This window comes from Equus przewalskii, chromosome 26 (genome assembly GCF_037783145.1).
Source record: "Equus przewalskii isolate Varuska chromosome 26, EquPr2, whole genome shotgun sequence".
Lineage (NCBI taxonomy): Eukaryota > Metazoa > Chordata > Mammalia > Perissodactyla > Equidae > Equus > Equus przewalskii.
In genome coordinates, this window is record NC_091856.1 from 1,300,772 (window position 1) to 1,308,425 (window position 7,654).

The 7,654-nt window shown below is 47.5% G+C and overlaps 1 pseudogene; it reads left to right on the plus strand.

The window, feature by feature from the left end:
- The first annotated feature begins 833 nt into the window (after positions 1-833).
- Positions 834-1,773, plus strand: LOC103542790 (olfactory receptor 13C7-like; annotated as a pseudogene).
- The last annotated feature ends 5,881 nt before the right edge of the window (positions 1,774-7,654 follow it).

The window sequence follows — 7,654 nt, forward strand, 5'->3', positions numbered from 1 at the left end:
GGTGGCTGGTAACCCAGCCTGGCTTCCCAGAGCATCAGGCCAAACTGACCAGGACAGCACCACAGCTGGGGGATGATAAGTGCCTTAGAATGCAATCACCCTCCACAACACATCTGCTCAAGTAGAGCCCATAGCCTCCTACTAGAACCTGATTGGATGTCACCTTCCCCAAGTGGCCTTCCCTGTCCACCTTGCCCTTCCAAAGTGACCCATCAGTGCCCCTTGTCTGGAACTGTGACCTACACTGGAGCCAATGCACTCTTCCCTGAAAGGCTGTGGATTTTCAGAGCCAAGTGCGAGTGAGTCATGATGGCTGATGAATGCAGAGAGGAAGACAGGATGGGATGAAGGCATGGATGAGAGGACGGCCCTGGGCCTGGGTGGGCTATTGCAGGAGGGTGAGCGGAAGGTTAGAGGATGGTTCTATGAGGGCAACATGAAGACAGGAAAGTCTGCTAAGAGCGGGAGATTCAGGCCTGATCATTGCACCAAGAGAGGAGAACATGAAGAGAATCTAGTCTCACTCTTGTGACCAGGGTTGAGCAAGGTGAGTTCACCATCCAGGAGACATATCAGTAGAAATAAGTGTGTCTGATCAAGTAAATTAAATCACCACAGGGACATTTCAAATGTCTCACATACACAAGGTGGCTTAAGGTCACAAAGTAGATTCTTTTCTAGTCCCCTGCATTTTACTTAGAACCACAGAGAGACCATCCATTGCTAAGCTGTTTTCCTCTCAGCAGAAAGTGCATTTCTCACTGGCAAGCCAGCACTTCAGAGTCAGAGAGTGTTGAGATTGACCTTCTGAGTTCCTGCTGGTGACAGAGCAGATGCACCATAGACAGGTTCAATTGGTCCTCCTGGCGGTGGGGTTCATTCTCCCGGGCCTCTCAGCCCATCCAAAACTAGAGAAAACGTTCTTTGTGCTCATCCTGTCAATGTACCTGATGATCCTGCTGGGCAATGGGGTCCTCATCCTGGTGACCATCCTTGGCTCCCACCCGCACACACCCATGTACTTCTTCCTGGGGAACCTCTCCTTCCTGGACATCTGCTACACAACCTCCTCAGTCCCCCTTACTCTCAACAGCTTCCTGACCCCCGGGAAAACCATCTCCTTCTCAGCCTGTTTTAGACAGATGTTTCTCTCCCTTGCCATGGGAACCACAGAGTGTGTGCTCCTGAGTATGAAGGCATTTAATTGCTACGTGGCCATCTGCAGTGCTCTTAGGCACCCTGTGGTCATGGGTAAAGCTACTGGCTCCTGGATGGCTTGTATCATTGACATTGTGCTGCAGACATCCCAAGAAATGCAGCTGCCCTTCTGTGGAGACAACATCATCAACCACTTCACCTGTGAGATCCTGGCTGTCCTGAAGTTGGCCTGTGCTGACATCTCCACCAATATGATCAGTATAGGGGTGGCCAATGTGATCTTCCTGGGGGGTTCCCAGTTCTAGTCATCTTTGTCTCCTACATGTTCCTCACTACCATCCTGAGGATTCCCTCAGCTAAGGGGAGGCAAAAGACCTTCTCCACCTACTCTGCCCACCTCACAGTTGTGGTCATCTTCTATGGGACCATCCTCTTCATGTACAGGAAGCCCAAGTCCCAGGACCCACTGGGCACAGAAAAATGGGACCTTTCAGGCAAGCTCATTTCCCTCTTCTGTGGAGTGCTGACCTCCATGCTCATCTACAGCCTCAGGAAGAAAGATGTGAAGGATGCTGTGAAGAACCCGTGGTACATCAGAAACACCTAACTGAGTGACTGTCACAGAATCCCAAGTCGTCAGAACCCCTTACTTCTAAACTCCTCATTGTTCTCATGGGAAAATGGTAACCTAGATTAGAGAAGGGACTCTCCCAAGGTGCATGTTGTGGGCCATGAGACTAGGACTAAAAACTAACCCGGTTTTCCCACACCACCACCCCATTGTTCCATGGGCAATGGAATCTTCTATCTAAGAACCTAGAAGGAAAGAGCCTTCACATTTCTAGAGATGCTGGCTAACTGCTAGCTTTGTGCACAACCACAGTGACATCATATCATAGCTATTTTATGCTAGCAAAATCTTAGATCCTCACCAGAAGCTGGTGCATACCTGTGAAGAGTCATTGATGTGTGCAAAATTAAGAGACAAACACAGAACCTGGTTTCAGTAGAGCTGGGTTCTTGGAGTGTAGTGTTCGGCCCTATGTAGAACTGCTGATTACTGGACGTGCTTTGGTGTTATCCCAGAGGCCCGTGTTCAGTAAGAATGAGGTGAAAAATATCAGCTACGTCATCACAGTGCGTTGCCCAATGGCACCATGGCAAGAATTCTCCTCAAGTTGTAGCACCGGGAAGAGAGGGCTCCTACCTTGAACAGCGGGACTTACCTGCGAGGAAACAGAGATGTTTGCACTCTCCTGCCTGTAGCCCAGCTCCAATCACGTTCGCGGCAGTACTGCACCGCTGGGAGGCAGCAGCTCTCAATCCCTTCTTCCCACGGGACCTATGTGACTCATGGCATTAACACCCTCCAAACCCTCCCATGGGGGTGCCCAAACTACAAGGACATCCAAAAAACGTTTTGGGCAAGGCAAAGAGTTATAATAATCCTCAATTCCACAGCAACCATTGGCCATTAGTAAGAGTTGGGCCCCACTGGTTATGCACAGACGTGATGGGCTGTGAGTCTGGAGTTTGGATTCTTGGGTGGTCAGGAGCAGCCACAACAGCGTGGAGGTTGGAGGTTGTATCAGGCAGGAGACCTTCAATTGCACAAAAGAGAAAATTCTATTCAACCTGGTTCAAGAATAACGTGGACTTATTCGCAAGTATGGCCAGCCTCAGGCACGGTAAATCAGGCCCCAGCTCCTTTGCTCTGAGATTCTCTTCACTCTTCACTCTTCTGTGTGTCAGCTTTGTTCTCAGGCTGACTCTTCTCATGGTCACAAGATGGCTGCTGCCAGCCCTGGGCCTGCAGGTTCCCCGTTCACTTGTGGGATAGAAACCTCTGGTTCCCACAGCAGAGAACAAGTGCCCTGAGGTTTGCTCTGACTGGGCGGATGCAAACCACAAACCACTCCCAGTGGCAGGTGGGATAAGATTGTGAAGATGGACTTAGACCAGCAGGGCGCTCCTCTGACACAGAAGATGGGGTCAGTCTCACCCACATGTGTGGCTGCTGCACAAAGGAAACTCTGGAGTCATTCAGAAAGGAGTAGAGAGGCAACAGATCCTGGGAGGGCAACCAACAAATGTCCACCATTTTCTGGGCCCTTGGTGAGGCTTCCTGACTCTGGGAAATCCCTCGGAGGGTAGAAGGCCTCTTACTGATTGAGACAGAATATTCCCATCAACCTCACCAGATGGGGGCTCGATGTCCAAATTTGATTGGAGAAAATCAGTACAAGAATGTTTCTTGTGCATCTGAGCTTCTGTCCTAACTTTGAATCTGCTCTGGGTGTGTTGTGTCACGTCAGCTCTGCGGCTGAGAAGGCCTCTCCATGGTCTGCATTTTGAGGTGAATCTTACCCCTCCCTAGCTTTGTAAATTTATAATTTTTCTACTTTTAATTTCCCTTTGCTCCATTTCCTCACCCATTTATTTTTAATTTTTTGGCCTTGGATGTATATTTGGATTACTTCAAACCCTTTGTGTGATGGTTCCAGGCATAAACTGAAAGACCAAACAAGCAAACAAAGCAACAAGTAAGCAAACAAACAAAAACCAAATGAACTGATGACAGAACTAATGACTAGACAGTGGGCGGGACCGCGGGCCGGCTGCTGGAGGCCCCTGCCATCTCCTTTCTCCTGCCAGCTCCTTTCTCTGGGCCTGCTGTCCATCTCCTACTTAGGTTAGTCTGTAAGTTAATTCATCCATTTCTTCTACATTATCCTATTTGTTGGTGTGCAGCTTTTCATTGTATTCTCTTATAATCCCTTGTATTTCTGAGGTGTCCATTATCCTTTCTCTGCTTTTGTTTCTGATTTTATTTATTTGAGAACTCTCTCTTTTTTTCTTGGTGAGTCTGGCTAAAGGTTTGTCAATTTTGCTTATCTTTTCAAAGAACCAGCTCTTTATTTCCTTGATTTTTTTCTTTTTAGTCTCTATTTCACTTGTTTCTGCTCTGATTTTTATTATTTCCTTCCTTATACTGATTTTGGGCTTTATTCTTTCTTCTTTTTCTAGTTCCTGTAGGTATATTTTTAGATTGTTTATTTGGGATTTTTCTTGTTTCTTGAGGCGGCCTGTATTGCTATGAACTTCCTTCTTAGTACCACTTTTGCTGTATCCCACAAATTTTGGCATGTCGTATTTTCTTTTTCGTTTGTCTTCAGGTATTTTTTAATTCCTTTTTGTATTTCTGCCTTGACCCAATAGTTGTTCAGTAGCATTTTGTTTAACCTCTACATATTTGTGACTTTTCTAGTTTTCTTCTTGTAGTTAATACTGTTTCATACCGTTTCATACTATTTCATACTGTTGTGGTCAGAAAAGGTGGTTGGTATTATTTCAATCTTCTTAAGTTTATTGAGACTTGTTTTGTGGCCTAATATGTGATCTATCCTGGAGAATGTTTCATGTGCATTCAAAAAGAATGTGTATTCTGTGGGTTTTGGATGGAATGTTCTGTATATATCTACTAAGTCCATCTGGTTTAACGTGTCATTTAAGGCCAATGTTTCCTTGTTGATCTTCTGTTTGGATGATCTATCCATTGGTGTAAGTGGAGTGCTAAAGGTTCCTATTATTATTGTGTTACTATTTCTCCTTTATGTCTGTTAATAACTGCTTTATGTATTTAGGTGCTCCTATGTTGGGTGCATAGATATTTACAAGTGTTATACCCTCTTGTTGGATTGTTCCCTTTATCATTATGTAGTGCCTTTCTTTGTCTCTTGTTGCAGTTTCTGCTTTAAAGTCTATTTTGTCCAATATAAGCCCAGAGAGGATTGGTGGCTCACACCCCACAACCTGCCACTCATGAATGAGGAGCCTCCTCTGGGCTCCCTCCCCAATTCATGCCCTCCACAGTTCATAAGCAATGGCTCCAAACTTCTAATGCCACTGAGGGCACTATTTGAAGGAAACTTGGGTGGCTGATTGTGGCTCTGGTTACCTGTGCCTGCTGCAAACCCGCCGTGTGGGGGACATTTCTACAAGCTCCTGAGATCAGTGCTTCTGGAACTTATGTGCTCAGGAGTCATCTGAGGACGTTGTGAAAATGCAGATTCTGTTTCAGAGAGCCTGAGGTGGGATCCCAGATTCTACACCTCTGAGAAGTTCCCAGGTGATGCCCATGCTGCTGTCCTGCAGACCATACTCTGAGTAGCAAGCCCAATAATACTCAGGACCAGGGCCAGGGACTGCAGGAAGAGGCAGGGAAGCAGCGCCCATGTGGAAGTCTCCTGTCACGTGCCAAGTCCTCCAGCATCAGCAACCCAGTCTGGTCTCTCCAATGTGGGGGACAGCAGTTTGCCCTGTGACCTCACTTCTCTTGAGATCTAAGCAGAATTGTTGATTTGTTATCTCGTTCAGCTTTTTACTTGTTAGTACAGAGTGACAACTTCCAAGCTTCTGACATGTCAGACCAGAAACCAGTTATTCCCACTTCAAATAGCTCTAAAGTGCAGTCAAGTGCAAATAGATATAAAAATGTGGTCAAGTACAAAATAAGAGGCATAAGTATAGCAGAGGAAGAAATAAATATATGCCAAATTTTGCTGAGGACACAATTACTGTATTTCTAAAAATTAACCAGAAATCTATTAGTAGTAATATGAGCTCAGAAAAGGAGAACATTCATAGAGAACAAATATAATTCCAGATATGAGTCAAGAAAACATTATGAATGTTATGGGAGTATGAAGGAAGGTTAGAGTGATTGATGAGGGGCATGGAAGGAAAAATCCAATACAAATGACCTTGATTTGTAAGGTGGAAGCTCTCAAATTATAACAAACAGAAGAACTTCTTTGCATGCGTATTCCTGGGCTCCACCCCTAATTTTGAATCTCACTATGTCCGAGGTAAGGCCAATAGGAAACCTGAGTTTAGAAACATACTTATTTAGTGGTTTTAAATCCCCTGAAGATGCTACTGAACTACATAAATTGTTAGTGAAGAACCATTGAACCACGCAGGTTAGATTCTTCCAACCAGATTTGAACTTATCACAAAGTAACAATTATTGAATTATACACCATTGGCTTTTTGAAGTTTTGTAAAATCAATGGTATCAGAGATATCAGAAAATTAGTTACAACTATAAGAATTTAATATGCATATGTCAGGTCAAAATTAATAGCATGAAGATTGGAGGATCCAAGATGGCGCCATGAGTAGTCCTCTTTGTCTCTCCCTCTTCGAGTCTACAATTATTTGGACACTCATCACTTAACAAAGGATATCCAGACAGCATCTCAGGACGTCTGAGAGACGCATGCGCCTATACATCGGAAGGTGGACGGACTTCCCTCGGGGAGGATGTGGAGATAGGTGAAAACTCTCCGACCCCGACCGAACAGCCTAGTACCTGCAAGCGGCTTTCTTCCAACGGACACCCCCAGAAGATCAACACACACCTAGGGCAGGAGCGAGCACACAACAGAGAAGCGACGGTGGAAACAGGTGACCAGAACCCTACCTAAACCCCCCGCAATTACTCCTAAACGCAGAGGGAAACTCTAGAGTTACAGACCTGAGCCCGCGGGGAGAGTCTCTCCCAGCCATTGGCGGGGAGATCCCGCCTAGTGTTCACGGCACCCAGAGGGTCCCAGAGAGAATCACTGAGGGTACGGAGGCCCCCCAGCTGCCACTGCCTGCACGGTGGGGAAAGGGATTGCCGGAGATCTCAGAGAGGACTGGGGCTGGGTGAAGCTCCAGAGGCCGGCTCTGCGCCCCGGAGGGGAAGCTCCGGAGTTCTGCCTGGGCAGCAGACAAAACTCTCTGTCTGCCATTAGCGGAGGGGCCACACCCAGCATTCACAACTCCGGGAAAGTCCCGGAGAGAATCCCAGAGGGCGAGGTGACTCCCAGCTGCCATTGCCCACCCTGTGGGGCAAGGGACTGCCAGAGATCTCGGAGAGGACTGGGGCTGGGGGGAGCTCCAGAGGCCAGCCCTGTGGCCTGGAGGGGAAGCTCCAGAGTTCTGCCTGGGCAGCAGACAAAACTCTCTGTCTGCTATTAGCGGAGGGGCTACGCCCAGCATCCACAACACCGGGAGGGTTCCGGAGAGGAGAATATCAGGCAGGGCAGCAGCTGACCAGCTACCACTGAAATCAGGATCTCCGGCTATCCCCCAGACAGGGCAAAGGGCTCCCCGAGTTCCTGGGGAACAGGACTGGGGCTGGGTGGAGTTACAGTGACCCAGCTCCATAGCCTAGGGGGAAACCCTACAGGCTCACAGCAGCCTCAGGGAAAGCCTCTGCACAGCACTAGTAGAGAGCACCCATCCGGCAGCCACAAGGCTGGAACACCCCGGGACAAAAGTAGCACAGCTAGGTGAGCTAACCACAGACTGTAGAAGATGCCAATAGTTCTGCTGCGACCCATAGTGGACAAGTGAGATTTTGTGGGTGCCGACAGTGAGGGAGTGGCAAATATAAGTGATCCTACCCCTGGCCACTGGATAAGCCCATAACGCCGTTGCAGACCCC